Source organism: Lonchura striata, chromosome 10 (genome assembly GCF_046129695.1).
Source record: "Lonchura striata isolate bLonStr1 chromosome 10, bLonStr1.mat, whole genome shotgun sequence".
Classification (NCBI taxonomy): Eukaryota; Metazoa; Chordata; class Aves; order Passeriformes; family Estrildidae; genus Lonchura; species Lonchura striata.
This window is the reverse complement of record NC_134612.1, coordinates 8494653-8517567: the sequence shown is the minus strand read 5'-3', so window position 1 is coordinate 8517567 and position 22915 is coordinate 8494653. Positions and strand designations below refer to the sequence as shown.

Below are 22915 nucleotides of genomic sequence, written 5' to 3'. Positions count from 1 at the left end.
ATTCTTGTTTTTCTCCAGATTCAAATCTCTTTCAAATTGCTAAATGGCAGTCTTATTTCCTGTGGTGCACAGTCTTCAAGCAAATTATTTTTTCATTAATCCAGATCCTATTTTGTTCTCTTTCTCATAGAAAAACCATTCAACAATAGCATGTCAGCACTATGTTACCTTCAGGAAGGTCAGCAGGAAAAAGAAAATAAATAAACCATGTGATTTAAAAGATGTCTCTGAAATACACTTGCATACTCTTTTTGTTGGCATAGTCACCCACTCCCTGAAGAGTTTTGCTATGCCCAGAAGTTCAGAAGGTAAATATGCAAAATAAACTCAATTATTGTATTAGCAACTCTCCATGTTAATTCATAGCATCATTTCCTACTAAACCTTTAACATTTTAAAGACTCTTTTGGCCCTGTGGTTAGAGCACAAGATTGCATTTTAAGAGTTCTGGTTTGATTCTTATTTCTGTCAGAAGCTTCTTATGGTGTGGTGGGGAAAATCTTTTACTCCCTCAGTACCTAAGATCATAAAGTGTTCATAACATGACTTTCTTTTTTCTTTTCCATTCCCTGTTTTTATTGTCTATTTATACTGTAAGGTCTTACTGAGGACATCATTTTTACAACTAGGTGTTGGTATTTTTCCAGTCTGAAAGCAGGGTGTCAATAAAAATACATATATGTAGAGAGTTATATATTATAGAATATATTTATTCATTATAATATAATGGAAACACTATTGTTTCTATATCATGCGTGACAAGTAAATAAAAATCCATAGACATTTTTGTGTGATGCTTATTTTCTCAATAACTGATATGAATAATTCCAAATTTTCAAGTGGCACAACTTTGATTACATTTTTGCATTATTAAAATATTGATAGTAAGATGTTTTTACACACATACCAGTAAAAGCAAGCTATAATGTGCAGAAGGACATTTAAATTCACATAAGTCAATTTATACTTATGGTTCCATGTCCCTGGTCCTTTTAAATTAACTTCTTAATGTATATTTGCCTCCTTTCAGTATAGGGATTCAACTGGAAAGCTATTTTTAATAATTACAGTTCATTTCCCAGGAATCAGATGTTAGTGTACATGAAAGATCATTCCTGACTGGTTTTCAGCTGCCTTGAGAATTTTAGTTATTACAAGTTAATTGAACCAGAAAAGTTGAGGATAAAAGTTGGCTTATCAGATTGAATTCTGTTAGAGTGACTGATTGTTGTGTAAGGAAAGGCAACAATAGGTGGGACTGTACTATCATCACCTGCTTATTTTTAGGGACAGGATCAAAGAGGCAAAGAGGATGTTTGGTTCCTCACGGATGCCTGAAGTCAAAGCCTGGCTCTCCAATCTTTTAGTAACTAATTGCACATTGGATTTGCTCCCTGAGCACTGCTGCTACAGCCCCGGGCAGACTCACACTGTAAATTGTAACAGAAAAGCTCTATTCCTTTTCCCATTAAGAAAACCCTTGGTGGGGCTATTTTTGTACTTGTTTTGGGTTTAGAAGGTGGGGCTCATGAGAAGCTGTCAGGGTTCATCTGCCTTGGTGTTCAGTGCTGCTTCATGAGCCCAGAAATGTTGTGAGATAGGCACAGAATCAGCCAGCAAAGCACCTTTCCAACCTGCCACTAAGAAAGTCTCCCTTCCTCTTCCCAATTAAATGAGATAAAAGAAAAAAGTCAAAATAAGTATTTGATTTCAGACTTATTTTTGTTCTGTTTCTTTGCCATTTTATTTTTATTAGCATGATAGAAATAGGAAGGCAGATGCAAAATATTGAAGAGCTATTCTGTAAATGGAGAAGACATTTCTTTAAGAAAAACTCTTTGAGGAAAGAATGTTTCTCTCAAAAATCTTCTATTAAATACATATTTCCCTCTGTGGATTTTCATTTTAAGGCAGTGCAGGCAACAACTGTTTTCCAATATTAAGACGATGTTGACACTATTTTTTTGCTCGACTGAATTTTAAGGCTGATGGGATGATCCATGCTGCCCAGGGGACTTGGATACTCAGATCCCATTAGAAAAATCTCAATCTTCATCCCAGTATCGACTGGAGAAAACATTATATTAAATTCTGTTATAGGTTGTTATCTAACATGCTCAGTGTTGAGTGACAAGGAGAAAATGATAATGTGCTCACCTAGGGACTGTAAGACAAATGTTTCATGTTTTCTGTGGGCTTCTGTTGGATAACATTATGGTCATGTTAAATAGGCACATCTCGCTTTTTATACTGGAAAAAGAATTTGAGTTATTGGCACAGACAGATTCTTAAAAGCCAGATCATGGGTTTTCAGCTTGATTTTTGAGATGAATGCATTTTCTTGACACAATTCTGGAATTGCAATATTTCACAGAGCTCACATTTAACATTATATCAAGTAAATATTCTCAGTGTGAGTTACAAAATAGAAATCCCGAATACCACTGTATATTATGCAAATTACAAAAAGGCCTATCCCTGTTTTTCAAATGGCACACTGCTCTTCACCTGACACCATGAATTTGTTTGAAAGGTACAGAAATGTGATCTCAAAAGAAATCTGTCCCTTTAATACAGGTGTTTCTAAACATATTCATTACTTGGCACAACAAGGTTCTATTTAAAACTTCAGTTTAAGCCCTAGTGGTAACCAGGCTGGTGGTGCTTGGCCAGGGCAGGACGGAGCCTGTCACCCAAAATCTGTTCCATGGCCTCCTCTGTGTGGCCCATGGGCACATCCCTCATGGACTGCAAGGTGCCCTCAGCCTGGGGCAGCATTTTTCCTGCTTAGTGAAGTGTTTAACATCCCTCTCTTCAACATTTGAGGCAGGACAGGGATGGAAATTCTGCTTTTATTCTTGTCTTCATAGCTGACCCTTTCTGGATATCTTTAATAACAGCACATTTCCTATGATTTCTTTGGGTGCGACATATTATTGCTTGCTTATCTCCAAGAGGTTCAGGAAGTTTCTTCTGAAATTGAGAGCAAAATTGTAGCAGGTCTCGTAACAGGAAAACTGATTGCTCTGAAAAAGAATTGATATGAGGACATATCAAGGAAATCAGTAAGATCTCAAACTATGAAAAATAAGGCAATATTCTACTAAAACCTGTGAATCTGAGCAGACTTGGAATGATTTGCCTCTTTCCATTTGTCTTGGATGCTAAACGAGACTAGAAATGTAGTATGAAAAGCCTCACAAGTGATCAAGCCTTCTGAACTGTCAGATTTCTGTAATAAAATGTACCTCAAGATGAAGTTTTTCAGTACAGCTTTCATTTTCAAATGCCAATACATTCTCTGTGATTATGTTTCACAGACCTGTATTTTATCTCTTATAAATACAGATCCTTCCCCTCAGCTCACAAAGGTGACTCCAGTGAAAACATTTTAAGTGTGCTTCCACCTCCTCCCCTTAATTATATGATACAAACTGAAAATAAAGAGGGCTTTCAAAGGCTTATTTTTTAATAAATAGTCTCAAAGGAACAAAGAACCATTAGCTTACTCATAAGGTACAGTAGCTAAATGGCTGAGAGCAGAAGAGCAAAAGATTCACATTCCCTTGTTGCTTCAGTAGCTCTTTTCAAGATGTTTCCCATTTGACCTTTGCCACATAGATGAGGTCTGTCCAGAATCTTTGCAAAAAGTAAAGGAAGGTCATGCAGAGATGTGTTAATATGAGCTTTGCACAAAGCTCTTTTCATATGGACCTAAAGGCAGTGGACTATAGCAAATAAGTTGTGGACAGGAGCACTCAAGCCCACATGGCCTGAAGGGACACCTTTTGGAGTGACCTTTTAACATCCTTTGTCAGGAATCTGCAGAGATGAAGTCAATTGTCTGATAGCTCTGTCCTTGTCTGGCAAATGAAGGTTAGTGAATGTCTCAGTCCTCACATTCCTCTGCAGAAATTATGCAAATCAAGGACTCTAAATTTTTATCTCAGATTTTCTGAGATTCTAGAGGCTATTTTAGGCAAGCAAGGGAGTTGCTAATCTTTAAAAATTCAAAAAAAGCCAAGAAAAATTATTTCATACTAAAAATCAATAGATAAAACTAAACTTGGCTAATAAATTGTGCTGATATCTTTAGTATTTTTTCCTCTGCTGTATGATTCTTATTGAAACAGTCTGCCTCTAAAAGGAAGTGTATGGAAATAAGGAGTCTCACAGACAAATTTTAGAGCTGTATTCCTTTTTAGAGCTGGATTACTCTTTGATGAAAGAGTAATATTAACAAATTGAGATGGTATATGAGCCAAAAATGGGTTCAGAACAAGAATTTTATAGTTGGTTTCTTAAATATTTTCTTGCCCTTCTCTTTTAAATTATATGAAAATCTCACCCCTTCCAAAAAGTTTTTCAAATACTGGTATTTTTGGACAAAGTAAATTGTGGAAAGCTTTCAGTTCCTGCCTGCAGAGTAATTGTACCTTGACTATGTGTTCAAATTATCAAGTTTAACTGAAAGGAAGGTAAGAATCTGCTCAGCCTGACAAAATGTCAACTTAGTTAGAATGCAGGATGTGGGGAAGCATTAAAATGGGCAAAGCTGCTTAGGGTTAGCAAGCTCCAGGGTAGAGGAGACTATAGAAGGTAAGTTCTCTAATTAGCTGTTTGAGCCAGAGCTTCAAGCTTCAGAGGTGGACTTGTGAACTGCACAAGAAAGGTTCTCAATAGGGGTTTCATTGTGGATTACAAAACTGGTGAGGAAACAAAGGAGGGAAAACAAGGAAGAATGCCAATTTTGGGGTACCTCCATCCTTCTCCTGTCATGAGTCATGCAGTCAGGTAAGAGAAAATTTTGGACTACAGTAACTTTAAATAAAGTCTGTCCAAGAAAAAACCCAGTCTGCAAGAGGAAAGTTCTAAAAGTTGTAGCCAGATTCAGAGGAAAAGGGAATTAAATCCAGTAATAAGCACTGGTGAAGCTGCACCTTGAATACTTTATTCAGTTTTTTGGAATTTCATTGCAAGAAAAACACTGAGGGGCTGGAGTGAGCCCAGAGAAGGGAGTGGAGCTGGGGAAGGCTCTCGAGCACAAGGGCAGCTGAAGGAGCTGGGGTGTTGAGCCTGGAGAGAAGAAAACTCAGAGGGGAGCTAATAATTCTCTTAGCTAATCATTACCATTAATAGCTAAAAGAAGGGTGTAGCCAGGTGGGGTTGGTCTCTTCTCCCAGGTAACAAGACAGGACGAGAGGAAATGGCCTCAAGTTGCACCAGAGGAAATTTAGTTTGGATATTTGGAAACATTTCTTCACAGGAAGGGTTATCAAACCTTGGAACAGGTTTTCCAGGGCAATGCTGGAGTCACCATCTCTGGAAGTGTTTAAAGCATCTATGGATATGGTGCTTAGGGTTATAATTTAGTGATGGACTTAGCAGTGTTGGGTCAATGGTTGGACTTCATGACCTTAAAAGTATTTTCCAACCTAAATGATTCTGTGATTCCATGATTATGTTTGCCTGTGGAAGATTTACCGGAAAGGCTTTAGCACACTCATTCCATAGGGAACCATGGGATTGATTTGGCCAAAACAAAAGACAGCCTGAATTCTGGGTATTTGAACAATGCTACAAACACGTTTTCCATGTACGAGTGTGTGTTTGAATAATTCACAGCCACCTTGTGAAAATTCCTCAAGCAATGCCTCCTGAATTAAGTTCTATGCTAATAATTCATTTATCATTATTATTGATTACTGTGGCTTTGGAATGGCAATATTTAGGCTCATGTCTACCACTGCCAATAAATTAATGCTATACATTATATAAATGTATGTGTACAAAGCTCCTAATGATTCTGAAGGCATCTGCTATAAGCACACTGTATTCCTTGGTAACCAGCAGTGCCCATCATTGAGAGTTGTGCCCTGAATTTTGGTAGCAGCACAGCTAGGTTCCTCCTATTAAAATCTAAGGTAGATTGATGAATGAGTTCAGCAGTAAACCAGCTATTCAGCAACACAGAATAATGAGCAATATATTTTTTCTGGGAATAGCAGCAAGTTTAAACACTGGGAAGTAGCTGATTTTAGATATGTTGTATAAAATCTAGGCTTCATAGGGAAAGAAGAAACTCTGCCTGGACAAGCCAACCTTTTCCAGTCAGTGGTTTTGAAACAGGTAAATTAGATATTGTCTAGGAAAACAGTGCAGACGAAACCAACACTTGCATTCCTTGGTTATATTCATGTTAAACTTTTGTGTGTGCTTTCTATTTGCACAGTGAAGTGAATCTGCCTGGGATAGCAGCGTCTCTTGTTCTGAGGAAGGCACATCCCAATCCCTGTGTGCCTCCTGGACGTCGCCCTAATTTGAAACAGAACCACTACCACCCCATGAAGCTTTTGAAAACAACTGAGGTCTGACCAAAAATGTTCAGTGGTTTTATATGAAATCCATTTATTTCCTCTTCCTTCTTCTATGGAAAAGTTCTGGCTCCCTGGTTTATGGAAAGGAAAATCTGTTGAGAACAAGCGGTTTTCTTGGTGCTGCCTAACGATAACTCTTTAATATCAAACTTTCCATTGAGACATAGCAAACTCTTAATCCTTGCCACCAGAAAAGTGGAATATCCCAGAATTAACAGTAATATTTATAGTCCTTCAAGTCCACTTTTCATGATTCATTTTTATTTTTGCAATATTGAACAGAATACTACTGAAAATAAACCCTAATTGTATGTTTTTAAAGATGCTAACTGAATACATTATTACTGGGTTTTCAAAGAACAAAAAAAATGTACACTTACGACATGTTATGGCTTTATTTTTTTAAATTTTCTATGAAACATTTGGAAAGCTTTGCTTGTTTTGTAAGACATCCACGAGGCAGAACTCTAAACCTTGGTTGTGGTTGTAATCAATGCCAGCTGAATCCCCACTGATTAACATCAGTGTTTTTGTTTTTCTGTCCTTTATGCACATAAAAATACACCAAAAGCCACTTAGAAAGCTCAAATTTTTGGTAACCAACTCATTTAAAATCTGGAGGGAATTAAAAAAATTGCTGCATGAAAAAAATCTCTCACGAAACCCTCATATATTAGTCTTTACAGATCAGAGTTCCTGTCAGTAATATCAATTAACTGATCTGTTTTTTCACTTTTCTGTCATTACTTTAGGCAAAAAAGCTACTACTATGAGTAGTAGATATTGCTTTAATGAGTCTAACTGAAGGAAAGGGTGTAATCATGGTGGAATTGGTGATAGAAATTGTCAGAGAAGGATGAAGAGTAAAATAGAACTCTTGGTATTGAAAATACCTTGCACTTTTAGTGAGTATAAATATCAAATATCCCCCTGAAGTTGAAGAATTTGGGAAAATTAAATGTTAAGAGTTAGAAAAATTGAGAATTACTTTAAAGCTCTATGAAACACTTGAAAGCAAGAAGCCAGCATCCAGCCAAAAGAGGATTGTCATCTGGCACTACTGCTGCCCATTCTTCAAAAGAGAAAGCATTCCTGACTTCAGCGGGCTTGTTTTCCTAGCAGACAAAACAATTATTTTTGGATGCTGGATTGTTAACCCAAGCCATCTCTGGCTGACCTACAGCTAAGCTTTTCAGCCAGAAGACAGGGCATCCCAAACTTAGCTCCTTCTGGCTAATTCAAGTGATTTTAGCATTGCACTAACCTTCTAAAACTATTCTTTTGCCACTTCATCCATGTGAATTTCTTTTATGCTGGTATGTTGGGTATTATGAGCAGAAAGTGATACATGTGTTTGTGTGTTCTAAATAAAAGCCTTTTGTGGATGGTTCATTACATAAATGATCTTTCTATTTGATTAGGGGCTGGCAGAGCAGAGCTCATGTTTGAAAGATCAGGGCCATTTTCACAGGTCACTGACTCTGTGTGTTTGCACGAGAGCAAGTCTGGTGCAGAGTGGGTATCCAAGAAATAGAGGGCATGCAGTGACAAAGGTAGTGCTGCTGGAGTTTTTCATGGTGTTGGAGTGTGAACTTGGTTTAGGCAGACATTTTCAGTTGTGTTATGTGTGCAGCTGTAGCAAATAATGACATGTGCAGCCTTCCCTTCACTGTTACAGGCGAGGCTGCGAGCGTGGCTCAGCTCTTCCTCTGGAAAAGGATCTGTCTCAATGTGAACCCTGAATATTGCAACAAAACACCCACTGAAAGAAGAGAGACATGAGAGAATCGGTGCCAAGTAGGTATTTCCAAGTAGGGGAGGCTCATTTTGCAGAGCCTAATGAAGGCTGAGAAACCATGCTTCTGGGATCTGTCCAGATTCCATGAATAAGCCACAGAGAAACTGATGAAAGCTAATAATAGTCTCAAATTCCTCACTTAAATGTGTGTTCATCATAGACTAAGAGTTGTTAGAGGAGCAGCAGCCTCTGCTCTGTAGCAGTATCCCAGCCTCAGCCACTGTTGCTGTTGGCCACCATGTGCCATTAAAAATGTTCTTTTTTTTTTTTTTTTCCACAAACATGGCCCCTTAAAATATTTTTTGCTGACTTTTTTTTTATGAAGGCATGTCTGAAAAATCACTTTATGGAAAATTTTTCCTTAATCTTAAACGCCTTTCGATGGACAGTTTGCTAAATTAGCCCCACCTTAATTTATGAAATGCAATTTGGATAGAACACGATATTGGCATTGCATGGGATAGCAAGTGTGCCTGGAAATCTGCTGCTTAGAACTAAAAGTCACACTGATTGTAGTTGATACAGATCAGAGGTTTTTTCAGAAAAGCCCTCTCTGAAGTCATAATTCTTATTCATGCCAGGTGAACCCCCATATTCAGCCAGGGAATTAAGTGTTGCTGTCACATGTCCTGGCTATTAGCTTCTGACAGTTTTTTGGCATGTGCTTTAGCCTCATGGGATTGATCCTGCACAGCTTAAATGAATGGAGACCTTGTGACTTCAAAGGGATGGAGGATCATTTCAAAGAGTCTGTAAGATGAGCTACAAGGGTGCTAAGTCCTTGTCAACCAGTTGTGCTTTTTCAGAATTACTTGGATACCTTGAAGAGCCCTAATATCCCTGGCACTTAATATCCCCATCACTCATTTCCTCCCACATGAGCACAGAATATCAGGAATCAGTTCTAAAAGTGCAAATACACACAAATTGCAACACTGAAATTTTTTTTTCCAAAGGATTTACCTGTTGGAAGTAGATTGAGAGGGAGAAAGAAAATAGAAAGAAAAGTAACTGAGAGGAAAACTGTAAATAAGTAAGGTGTTCTGTCTGTCCTGTGTCCTGTAGGCATACATAATTTATGAATTTACCTACAGAATAGCTCTGTGTTGACTTGACCATGTTCAGCTCTCTTTTGTGATTACATAGGATGATAACTTTCTTAACATTGTCAAAAAAAATCAGGAAAGAAATATGTGAGTGCTATCAGAGAGATAACAGCACACTTCTAGATCTAGGGGTTGTGGCAGTAATTCATATGTATACTAGCATTCACATGACATTAGAATGTTAATTAACACTGCTCTCTCAGGTTTTCACTTCTCTATTGAAAAACTAATTCAAGATTATAAGAACACTTTTCAACTCATCATCTGAAGTTTTGTATCCTTATTAAGATTTTTTTTTGAAGTTAAATATCCCAAGTTTTCTTGACAGGCTGAGGGAGAGGGTTTTTTTTCCACTATCTATCTTTATTCTTAATTTCTAACATTCTTCCTCTTTGCCCTTTTCCATCTTCATGCTTTTATTTTACTATCACCTTTTCATTCCTTGGACTTCTATTCCCAATGTGCCCAAGTATGGGCATGGCCATTCCTTGCAGCTCAACTGGCGTGCCCTGGGAGAGTTCAAGGTTTGGGTAAGAGAGATGCAGAGGGTTTGGCTGGGATTTAATGAGCCTTTGCAGAAGCTGCAGCCATAGGTCACAGCTTTAGGGCAGGCAGGAAAACAGAAAGAGGCTGGGAAGAGTTAACTCCTATTTCATCTGTAAATTTCAGAAAATTAATGTGGGTGGCCTGTGGTTTGGGTGGAGTTGAGTTCATGTTTCCTCACCTTTCTTGTTACTCCTGTCTGTTCTGTGCTTCTTAAACCCGTCTGACAATCGTCTTCCTCAGCTGTTTCCTCAAATTGGGAAACATTATTTGCCAACAAACACCCTGCTGTTTTTCTTCCTGCAATACCCTTATCAGTGGAAGTGAGCACTTCGTTGTGATAGAGGGACATTAGTCAGGAAGATGAACTTGGACAAAAGCAGGAGCCTGTACCTGGTGTTGCGCAGCTGAGCTGACATAAATGGCGCAGCTCAATTTTCTGAATGAGAGTTTGGGCAATGAGTGAAGCAATGTTTATTCCATTGAAATGCTAGAGCCTATCTCTTTAATATGCCCTTTAAAACGTTGGAAGGAAGCTCTATCCTATAAACTGCCATTGGTTCTGCTGGACACAGGGGAAGCTTCTGGCACCTTCTCAGAGAAACCACTCCTGTAGCTCCCCCACTACCAAAACCGTGCCATGCAACCCCATCCACCATGGCATCTCAAACATGTGCCACCATCAATTCTCATTTTAAAATAACCTATTTTCCCCTCTTTCAGTCCTAGAGAGCAGATATTTGCTGCAGGTTAACCAGATTTAATTTTAACTGAAAATCACTGAAATGGAAGAAGGTGAATTACCTTTTTTTTTTTCCTCCTGTTCAATTAGCATAGAAGAGCTTTGAGAAGAAAGGAAAGAAATAACTAAAGAGATAGCACAAGATATATGTTTTTGGCTTTCTTACCCAAGCTATCCATAAGATTCTGAGGGTCACAGCTGATTTGCAGTTACACAAATGGCCATGGTTCAGCTCTGGTACTGCCTTAGAGCAAACCATATGGCAAAGATTAAATTTCTTCTTACTTCTGATGATCTCTGTTTGCATTCAGCTGCTTGCTAGGACTTCACATGCAGAGCCACATTTGGTAGTAGAGTTGCATAGATTTTCTTACAAAAAAAGATGAAGGATGCATGACAAATTAACCTGACGCAGAGTTTGACTTTAAAGTGGTGGGTAGTGAGTGAACATCTTGGGATGTACATTTATATGCACTCTTCTCCTTGTGGAAGGAATATTTCTACAGAATCTGCACTCTTCTGTGTTCAGGCAACCGCAATTAAGACAATTTTAATTAATAAGTTTGGCAGCACCTCCATGCTACATAAAAAGTTGATTCCTGCCTGGGGGAAGGAAACTTTGATGGCTGTAGCTATTTTTTCACTGTTTCAATAGACAACTTTGCTGTCTCTCATTTAATAGATTCACATTGAATTTACTTCCTGCCCTGTAATGATGGCCTACTCACTTCTCTGGACTTATTATTTCAGAAGCTTTCATTTAAGAAAGTCCTTTCTGTAAATTAATTAATCTGTAATGCAGATTTATTATTCAGCATGTCCACATTTGATATATATAGTATTTAAGTTTGTATTCACTTAGCAAAGCATTTACTCCATTATCATCTAATAATTTCTTGTCTAAATACAGAATCTAAAGATTAATGTACTATAAATTTCTCCTTGCAGAAGTTTTATTGCTATCTTAGTTATTAAGTTATGTTTGCACTGATGTTCCAAAATAGGCAAGATAGATAAGAGATTTGTTAATGTTTTAAATTAAAGTGAGTCTTTTACAATGAGTTCAGACTGAAAGACTGAAGATTATGGAACACACACTATCTTTACAGCTGGTCAAACGTTGCCAATCAAATTTTAAAAAATCAGGAAGAGTTTTGACATGGTTTATGAAGAACCATGCTTTTCTTTTTTCTTTCATTTGCTGGGAAAGTGATAGTTTGTTGGTTTTTTTTAAGGCAACTAAATATGTGATTTGGAAAAAGTTGAAAAAAATATTTTATCTCTCTTCAACTTTTTTTACTTCCCCAAAAGAAAATGTTGTCTCACACTTCCTATTTTTCTGTTCAAAGTGTCCTAAACTCCTTCATGTCAAGGAGACTAAGCAAAAATAAATAGCTAAGGCAACCCTTAGCTCCTACAGAAGCTTGATCACCTCCATGTGGAGCTGGTCAGTAGCTCAAAATGGAACATACATACTTAACAGCAGCACAGGGCACAAGGGTATTTTAGGATTCACTAAGTAATAATTTCATTGTAATTGAAAAATCCATAGAGTCACGATTTTCCCTATGAAGCAGAATGTTAACTGGGAGTCCCAATGGTATCTGTTCCAGATAATTATTGTGATGCATTTGTTGACTTTTGTGAGGAAAGTTGCTGAAATATCAGTCTTGATCTGTATGAAAGGCTCAAAGATTTTAGAGAAGAAAATAAATTATTTTCTGTATTTTTTTCTCTTTATATCAAAAATTTCTTTCCAGTTTCAGGAATAGGATCTAAGACTGTATGAAGATATGTGTCATGCATTAATCTCAGTATGCCATATTTACACACTGTATAATTATATGATACACTGTGTCACTAATCCCTGTTAAGAGTAAGACAAAACAACAGCAACAAGAAAGCCCTAAACAAATCTTTTGAAGCACATTGGTATATTTTATATGGTAAAATGTGTATCCTCTGTTATACAAGTTACTTTGAGGTGTAATATAAGTATTTTATAAGAGATGCAGTTTTCATCGCCCCAGCTAAATTTCTAGTCCTTTAAAATGCAACTTGAGCACAGGCATGTTGGGTCAGTTGTGAAGAGAAAATTTACATTCTCTGTTTCACTTCCTGAATGTCATTCCCATCTCTTTTTTTTGTCAGTTATTAAAATGTACAAAGCCACTGCTGCCAGCCCACTTATCCCCTGCCACATTGAATCAGCATATGCACAAAGAGTGTTTCCTGTGCACTTGGAGCTGTCACAGATGGACTGGAAGAGCTCTCTGGTGATTCAGTCCAGCAGGGGACACATGCTCCAATGACAGCAGGGCTGCACAATTAACACAGGCTAAAAGAGCACAAAGGAAATTGTGGAGCAGAGTGAAACCTGTAGAACCCTTAGCTGTAACTCACTCAGGGCTTTCCAATTCTCTTTGCAATAAGGCAAAAAGGCAAGTTAATAAAGAACTAAATATTTTGGTAAGGCAAACTATTGGGCTATTTTTATATAGACCTATGAAATATCAATGGACTAAGGTTGACTTCCATATGAAAAATGTTCTTTGAGAAAATTTTTGGAACTCAAATGATGAATTGTCTTGGATTTCCATTCTTTGGTAAAGATTTACAAAACACAATCTCAGTTTTCTTGATCATTTTAATACCTTAAGAAAGAAAAATGTTCCCAAGGGATCTCTACTGAGAAGGAGGTTTTACTGTGAGTCCCTGTGTACTGCCACGCTAATCAATAGTTGTGACTGATTGCTGTAACTAATCCATAAAATATAGGACTGAAGCATGGAGAGTTTTTCAAAACTTTGTTCTGTCTCCCAGGAGGAGAGCAGCCCTTCCACTTGGATGTGATGGGCTTATTCCAACCTTTGCTCAGTACTGTGTTTCCATAGTTCCGTCTGTCTGGGCATGAAAACCAGCCCATTATCTGATGTGTGACACTGCCTCTCCTCCTCAGCCCTGCAACATCACTTTAACAGCCACATGCTTGCCTGGTGAGATAAACAGCTCTAATGACCTCCCCAGAAGCCCCTGCAGACTCTGGAACTCTTCTCCATTTTCAAGGTCACAACTCTGCTTGAGGTTGATAAATTCATGAATTAATAATACTAAGCACTTTTCATCCAGGAGTGTCAAAGGTGAGAAACCATTGTTAGTCCCATTTTTATCAAGGAGGAAATTGAGTTGTAGAAGTGACATGTACAAAATTATTTTGGAAGCCAATGGTAGATCCATGAAAAGAACACAGGTCTGTGCACTCAGCTTGCACTGTAGCCACACTGCTTTGTGGTGCCTTTTGTGCAACAGCACAGTCTTATTAAAGCTGAGATTTAAGTTCCACAAGAGCCAGGAAATTAAACTTTGCTACACAGTGTGTTTATTGTACATTTTTATTGGACATGGCCTATACATTACCTAGTGATCATCCTTCTCACAAAGGATAGTTTTCAGAGAGCCTTATATGCATATTTCTTTTGTCTTATTTGTGTAATACTGTAACTGCAAGCAAACCAGCATACACTTTATTGTTCTAATTTTCAGGACTGTAGTAATCAGGGCCATTCTATTATTTTGTGTTTTTAAAAATTACTTTATAAAATGCTTAGAATAAAAATAAATGTCTTAAATGCTTTTCTGAGATAGTCCAAAAATTATTCAGACACTTTGGAACTCTCATGGAACATGAGAAAATAATGGGAGAGTATCCAGGGTGAAGACCATCCCTTTCTGGAAGAGATCTCTTGTTATACTTAGTTGTGACATTCCTTGAAGAAATGTTTTATTCAGCAAGCATGTTCTGTCTGTTCCCACCAAACCCATTTCCCCAAAGGATCTCTTGACTGTCTATTATAATTCTTGTTTCACTCACAAAACACTTCCTTGAAATGAGTACTTCTAACAAGCACCTCTATTCATGTAAGCACTGCAGAAAATCCTCTAGATGGTTAAGAGGAGATGCTGAAGAAACACTCAGAACCATCAGAGTAAAGCTTTTATCTGCCAGAAAATTCTGGAGAGTTATTCTTGAGAAACACTGAATGCTCTGCCAGGCACATCAGCTACTCTTTAGCCGTTTAACAAGTAAAATAGCTTCAGGTACAGTCCTGTGCAGAATATACAGATAGTCCATTAACCTGGGGGCTGAGACAGGCAGGCTGGTTATTTGACAGGCTCTGCACAGGTCAGTTTTATTGTTAAAATCCCAAAATTGCTTCTAGAAACAAACTAATGTTGTCTTGCATTTATAAAAATTTGCTTAAGCTTAAATGTAACATTATTTTTTTACAGATTCTCTCTGCAAAAGGCAGCCATCATATAATACACATTACAATAGAAGTAGTACTACCTATACTGATTTTATTGCCATGTTTTTTTACCTAATAGTGAGCCTTTATTTTTTTCCCTAATTTCAGCAATATTTTCACTGAAATGCTTCTGTGTTGTCTCTGCTGCCTTGGACTGGGCCATTTGTAAATTGGTTTTGAAAGAGAACTTAGCAGAGGAAAGAAAATCTAAGAAACACTGCAATGGCAATCTAGTGGCTGAGACTATTGGCAGAAATGTAGCCTAGAGGAATGGAAGGAGCTGTTTAGCTGTGCAGCCAGTGCAGCACATTCACTGACTGCTCCTCCTCAGCACCCGAGCACTCGGATCTGGAGTTTTAGACACGCTGAGCTGTCTGTAGCAGAACTGGGTCAGCTTTGACTTTGCAGAAGCATTTTCAGCCCATGCCACCTGTCAGTCCCTGGAGGACAGGCCTTGTCATCTGCTTAGAGTGGCACTTTCTGCCTTTTCTCTTTACTTGTCTTGGTATTTAGAATTTCTACTACTCCGCACATTTAAATCACAATTATTTCTGCATAGAAATACTTACCTTTCTACTAACATTTCCTTTTTTTTCTTCTCCGTGCTTCTAAGGGCACACGCTTCTAATTTCCTGTTAGAGATTCCAAATCTTTAGTTTAGTAATGTGTCGATTTCCCATGTTTACAAACAGGACAACTACCACTAGAGGGCTTGAATAAGGACCCAAATCTTACCTTTGTTACACCTTTTACAGTCTGGAGTAATTAAATGGAAATTGTAGTTGCCCATTTTCCTTTAAATTTGAAAGACGGGATGATAGTTTTATTTTTATTTTAAATTAAATTGAAGTTCAGCTTAATAAATCACGTAGGTGATTTGCTTGTTTAAAGTTCTGTTAAAAAGGAGACAGAAATTTTCTGAGATAGCCCTTGGGAAATGAAAGCTTTTCTCAGTTGTGAAGACCAGGATTACTCTTTAAAGTCAGTTTGCAGCCTGGTCCTTTAAATGCCTTTAAGGGGACAGTGTTTAAGGACAGAAATTCTTGTGTGGCACCTGGCAGTGCTGAACCAAGGGGACCAAGGGGTGCTCCTCTGCACCAGAATTCACCATGACTCAAACTCTAACCCAAAGAAACAAAACTTTTCCAGGATCTAATGACTAAAATTCATTTAATAACACTTAGCACTTACCACTTTGAGTACATCTTCAAAGAGCTGAACTAATAGCAGCTAATTTAATCTTCAAACAAGCTGAGTGAGGAGCATTATCTTTGCTGTTTAACTGGGGGCAGAGCAAGGAAATGGCACTGCAGAGAAACACAAACCAACACCTCCACCCAGCTGCTTTGTGCCTCATTAAGAGGAAAGGTTTTTAGTAGATTTAATGCTGATGGGTATTTTAGGGTAGCTGCTGACTCTTCCCAAATCCTAAATAGCTAATATTTTAATTTTTAAAGGTAAAATCAAGGTTACAAGAGGGAGGGGGAAAGTAAAAAAAAAAAAAAAAAAAAAAAAAAGGAAAAGGTATGATTCGTATGATTCTATGGGCTTGAAAACCCATTTCCTATTATAGGAGATGTATAAACTGTCAAGGAGGAGAGACATTTCTCTTCCTTCTCCCCAGAGCTGTGGTTCTCAAGGGCCCCATTTATCCCCATCTACATTACTTTAAAAGGGAACAAAGCATGTTGAGCTGGGCACCTTCAGCTGCCTGCTCTACCATGGGATTCCTTCCATGGAATACCCTGAGGTGGCTTAAGTAGGCAAAACACAGTACTGTAAAATGGGAAAAATGCCAGAAACTGAGATCAGATACAGGAGTGAACAGGGACATAGGAGGGCAATGTATAACCTATAAAGGAACAATGTAGTTGTTTCTAAATAAAAGATGAATCCTGGCTGGAGGCTTATTTGATTTAATGAAGCTATTGACAGGTCTTCAGGTAAAACTATCAAAAATCTAGAGATCTGGGCTCACAGAAAGAGGGGCTTGATGAATTTCTGAAATTTGTATTCAGCCTTCTCTAAAATCTGCAGTAGGCATGAATTAATAAGCGGATGCAAAATTGGCAAACTCAAGGCTTATTCTCAGGTGCTCAGGTTTAAGTATATATCCAGTGGCATCATCTTCAGAAAGAGACTTAGTGAATAATTCCTTTTCTGCCATTGCAAATCCAAACCCAAGCATGGATGTAAGTACTTGTAAGTACTTGTGTGTGTGTGTGTGTGTATGTATAAAATTAACACTAGTTTTAAGTAAACAACCCAGTTTAAAATCAGTAACACCTGGTTTTTCACAAATACACCTCTACATATTAATACGTTTAAGTGTGAATTTCTCCAGGAATTTCAGGTCAAGTGAGATGATTTGTTTAAGGATTCCAGTGTTTTTAGGTATTCTACTTTTTAACAATACTTCTGGGCATTGCATTTGAAAGAAAAGATATTTTGAATTAGAAAATTAGAACTTCTTGCTTTAGGAATAGAAAAAACTCCTTTTTTATTTTTTACTAATTTTATAATTATTAGTCAAATATCAGGGTGGGTTTTTTTTTAATGAGTACTTTATTGCCTAGATTTTTATACAGAAGAGAGTAACTACATTTCTTTACAATTCTGGGCAATTTGCCATGTTGTTCCATACTCCAACACCTTGGCTCCAGTCCTCCCTGGCAAAGACTGGTCCAGTAGGGCAATAATCCCTCCTGTCAGCCAAGCCAGTATTTCTGCAAGGTGTGTTGGTCGTTTCCTCTGTGCACCTCCTGCCACTGCTTCCTCACATTCAGAGCTTCAGGAGATCCACAGTGGTTATGGGATTCCACAGCTCAGGGCACATGATAATGAAAACCACAAATCTCCTTCATGTCTTCCTCTTGCATGTCTCTTTTATGATGATGATGCCACTGCATGAACACTCCCTGCATTGCTCAAAATGCAGCACACCGATGTAGCAGTATGTAATTTTTTTAAGTTGGCTCATTTTCCTGGCCTTGCTCTTGTCATGAATCCAGCTCAGGTGAAAATGAAAAATTACATAATACAACATTAGCCATTGCTTTGGAAGATAGGTACAGGGCAGAAATTCTGGGTGCCTTAGGCAGGTAAGCAGTAATAGTTACCTGCCTGAGGCATTCACTCAAAGAGCAGTGAGAGTCCCTTCTATGTGTGCAACAAAAAAAATCTTGGAAGAGGAAGAGGTGTAATGTGATCACAGAAACGTATTCATTGCTCTGCTTTGTCTTTGTAAATCTTTCCAATGTTCAGCAGGACAGCTGTGCTGTAGCTGCTAGCTATTAGGGCTGCACACTGCTTTTCAGATTTACAGCTGTGTGCTTGTCATTTCCAGATGCAGTTTTACTAAGACAGTCACTCAGGAAACGTTGTGAGAAGCAGCAGGTTTCCAGTAAAACATGCCCATAAACACCACGGTTGCTGGCAAAATAAGACTTACACCCAGATGCTTCAGGAGAAAAACAGTCTATTCTTTGTTCACTTTTACCCCGAGGGTTCAGCTGAGCTCCATAAATATGTACAATGGAGCAGCCCATCCCGCTCGGCTGGTGGACAGGACACGCAATTCCCCATCTCAGACACTGCAGCTATTTCTGTTGCATGGATCTGCACAAGGATTCTATCTGAGGCTCATAAATCAGAAAGCTGTTTCAATCAAAACTCAAATCATGTGGTTATTTTTGCTCCTAGCTCAGCTGTGGCTAGTTGAAAACTGGACTTAAGCAGAGACATTCAAGAATCCAGAGAGTGAAATGCACAAAACTCCTGCTGTTTCTGAGTTATCCCAACAATACCCATTGCCAGTTCCATCAGACTCTGGAAACAGCAGAGTGCAGCACAAAAGTTGCAAAGATTTAATTGGCACCTGACAAAGGATAAGCAAGGTGGGGACCACAGTCTGTTCAGACACTTCTGTTTTGCTGCTGTTGGATGAAAGCACTAACCAGAATCAGGGAGCTTTTGTATGCTGCATTTTGCAAATTAAGATTATAACTGTGACAATAGATCAGATGACAGGTGGTTTGCTATTTTTTTCACTTGTTTCCCTCAGCTTTTCTTCCTAAGTGAAAGAACTTCCTCAGTCAGTTTTCACTTAGGTAGCAAGCAGCATCACATGGAAGATAGGAGCTGTATGTGTCTGAGTTGATATTTGGCCCCTGGTAATGAGGGGAAGGGTTTTTAATCTGCTTCAGCTCAGATGGGAACCAGGTACCCAGCAAGCTGCTCTGTAACTTCCCTCCTGAGCTGGACAGGAGAGAGAAAACACAACAGAATTCTCCTGGACTGAGATAAGGACTGGGAGAGTTCCCTCACCACTTATCACATGGGCAAAACAGACTCGACTCAGGGGAAAATTTTACCAATCAGAGCAGTGTAGGATAATAGAAAAAACCCCAAATCTTATAACACCTTCTCTCAACCCTCCTTCCTTCCAAACTTAACTTCCCATTTTTATTGCCTCCTCCTTGGCAGTGACACAGGGGATGGGAATGGAGGTTTTGGTCAGTTTATCACACATTGTTTCTTCCACTGCTTCCTCCTCAGGAAGAGGACTGCTCACACTCTTCTACTGCTCCAGTGTGGGGTCTCTCCTATGGGGAGAGTTCTCCAAGAACTTCTCCAACAAAAGTCCATTCTAGAGGCTGCAGCTCTTCATGAGCTGCTCCAATGTAGGTCCCTTCCATAGGATACAGTCCTTTGGAACAGACTGCTCCACTGTGGGTCCCCCACAGGGTCACAGGTCCTGCCAGCAAAACAGATCCAGAGTGGTCACCTCATGGCCTCACAGCCTGCTAGTGCCCCTCCTGCTCCAGTGTGGGGCTGTCCATAGGCTGCAGGTGGACCTCTGCTCCCCATGGACCTGCGGAGGCTGCAGGGCCTCCCCACGGGCTGCACCACGGCTGCAGGGAATCCCAGATATACTGCCAGGGAATCCCAGCTCCTCTGCCAGGGAATCCCAGCTCTTCTGCAAGGGAATCCCAGATATACTGCCAGGGAATCCCAGCTGCACTGCCTGGCAATCCCAGCTCCTCTGCCTGGCCAAGCTCCTGCCCCTCCTTCTGCCCTGGCCTGGGATCCTGCAGGACTTCAGCTCTCCCACATCCCTCACTCCTCTCCCCAGGTGCAGCTGGGCAGGTTTTCCCCTTCCTTAACACATTATCCCAGAGGTGCTGCCACTGTTGCTGAGGAGCTCAGCCCTGGCCAGCAGTGGGTCTGCCTTGTGTTCTTTTGGACACAGGGGAAGCTTCTGGCACCTCCTGAGAGAAGTCACCCCTGTGGCTCCCCTGTTCCCCACCCCTGCCCTGCAGACCCAATGCGATGGCGTAGCACAAACAAAACTCTTTATCTTTCTCTCTCATCTCTCTGATGGAGCAGGGCATTTATTTTTCTGGCAAGTGTTGTGTTTTCTTTTTAGCCTGTGTACCCCCTCTGTAGCTTAGAAATAATTTCCTTATAGCTGTTTTTACAGGGCAGGGTAAAAGTTGATATATTCATTACCAAGGCTTCCCAGACATTTTTTTCAGCAATTTCCAGAGATGTACTGAATTAAAGATATCCACTGTGAGCTTGTCAGCCCAAGCATGGGACTGTGCAGTCCTGCTCAGCAAGTGCCTTGCCTCCTGACTCCTGCTTGCTCTCCAGTGGCTTTGGAAAAAAGCAGAGGGCACTTGAGAGCCAAAACAATAGTGACACATTGAAATGTAGAAGCATTTCACGTCCTGGCCCTGCACATGCAGGGCACCCTGAGCTCCACCCCTCCAGATCCTTGCTCATTTTGTGGAATTCTTCATTCCAGAAGTCAGGCAAAGCAAAACAGCAGCTCCTTCTCTTCGCTGTGCAGCTAATTAAAATGTAGGAGATAGTACCAGCAACATATCAATAATGCTGTAATGTACAAATTTTGCACCTACTACATTTTGACCAGAGCTGATACCTCTTGTAGGAGAAAAAAAATGTATTACCCTGAGGATTACAAGAAAAGAAATGTTGGCATAAACTGCTCAGAATTGTGAGCTGAGAAAGTTATTCCTAGCCATTGTCAGATTCTTTTCCTAAAGGATGACAAGCTTCATCACAAATGGAAATCTCGATTGCTTTAGTAGGTTTTTTTGTGATCTGGCTCCTTTCACTCTTTCTGCATGGAAATGCTCCCCTTATGAATGTTTTTACTTCTTTCCCACTTTATTTTTTCAGGTGTGCCTTGAGATTGGCAAGCCAGTGCGTAAAATACCAAACTCTGGAAATTTCAAAATAGGACTTTTTTGCAGTCTATAATAGAAAAATATTTCTTTATGCATTTTAATAAAAAATTTGCAGCATTTTAGGATTGTCTTCTTCATTTCTTTCTGCATATTTCCATTTTTTTGACACAGGGCACTGAGTTTCAGACTAGTAAGGCTTCATTGCATCTCCATCTCAATTTTAGATTTCAATTTTACTTTTTACTCCCCTTTTTCTTTTTTCTTTTTAGTAAAGTAAAGCTGTGAATTCTTTAGAATATTTATTTATTTTCTGAAGTTCCCATTCCTTTATACAGCTTCAACAGCCATAAATCAAGAGATTTCAGTCCTGTCTCACACTGGTTTTTGTCATGTCTCTTCTCCCACTACTGTCCAGTGAGTATTCCAGCAAAAGCATTCCTTGACCTGCTCACACTTCTCCCCTTTTGTACCAACTCCAGGTTTTCTCCAAGGTGTTGTGGCACAGCTTTGGTGATGGGATCCTCCACAGCTGGGCACAGGAGCAGCTGTGAGCTGGGCTCTGGGTGCTCCTGTGTTAATGCAGCTTCAGCCTCCCTCAGTTTCTCTGACCTGGCTTCTACAGCTTCAGTGCGAGCAAACCACATCCTGAGACACAAACAGTGGAGAAAAAGGTAAAGAAATAGAATTAATTGGGAAAGGTAATTAATGCAAGCAAGAGTAATTGCCAGAATTGCCAGCTTGTAGTTCTGAGTGAGAGGTTTCATTCTAACAGCAGAGAGTGCATCCAGGTCAAAGTTAAAAATAGTAAGGTAAATGTTTGCTTTGAGTGAGTGTGAATAGCAAGGAAAATTGTTAGTGAAGATTCTGTGGAAGTGCCTTTCAAGGCAGATCCAGTTCTGAACTTCTGTACATACTGTAGAGTTAGATGATACAGGGTCAACAGGATGTCTTTTGAATCATTAATTGAGGTATATGCTTAATGTTGATTAGGCAGTTAAAGCTCAGTGGGAGGAAGGAGATTCTTTGCCTCTTGTTTGCTGTTTTCAGGGATTCTGTTGATTACATCGTGCAGGCAGGGAAGGGTGAAGCACAGTGGTTAGGTCACTTAATGAGGGCAAGTAAAATGTGTTTCTTTCAAAGAGGTGGAGAACCTTTTTAATTAGACATTAGTGGAACACTGTTATTTTTTATACGTTATTTTTATGGGGGTTGTTTTCCCAGGAATCTCCATTTAACAGAGGGATGTTTTATGTGGTGTGTTCTGGTTTTGTGCATGGAGGCAGACGTTTTTATTTTTTAATTTTTCTTCTCAGGAGCAAAGAGTATATATAACAAATATAGTATTTGTACCTGCTCTTTCAGTCACAGCATGTCTGTGACTCAAAAGTAACAGAAATAAAAGCTTTTCATGTACACCATTTCCCACAAAGTACATGAAACATGACTTCTGGGGGGATCTGTTTGGCTGTGCTTTGTAGTTTCATATGTCTGCATTCTGCAGTAAAAAGATCTATAAAAATTCCTTATCATTATTTTAATAGATGAACTTTTCTCATACAAAAGTGTTTAAAAATAGTCTCCAAGTGGCAGCCTACTGTCTCCATGTATCAATTGTATTTTGCAATTAAATAAGAAAATTTGGGGATTTTGTAAAAGTTTTGAAATTTTTTCACCTCCTTGAATTTTTGGCATGAAATAATCTAGAATAGAGTTGGAAAGAAGCCTGAAGGAGTTGAAACCTGAAGACCAAGTGCTTGATCACTATCTGTAGTGATATCTACACTATCTGTCCATCTTCTGGAAGGAGCAACTTCCCAAAGAGGCTCC

The 22915-nt window shown here is 39.1% G+C and overlaps 1 long non-coding RNA gene across 1 annotated transcript; it reads left to right on the top strand.

The window, feature by feature from the left end:
• The first annotated feature begins 261 nt into the window (after window positions 1-261).
• LOC144246785 (uncharacterized) lies at window positions 262-21598 on the top strand. Its single transcript, XR_013340488.1, has 3 exons — window positions 262-308; window positions 6233-6368; window positions 21568-21598. It is a non-coding gene; the product is annotated as an uncharacterized LOC144246785 (long non-coding RNA).
• Window positions 21599-22915: the final 1317 nt, after the last annotated feature.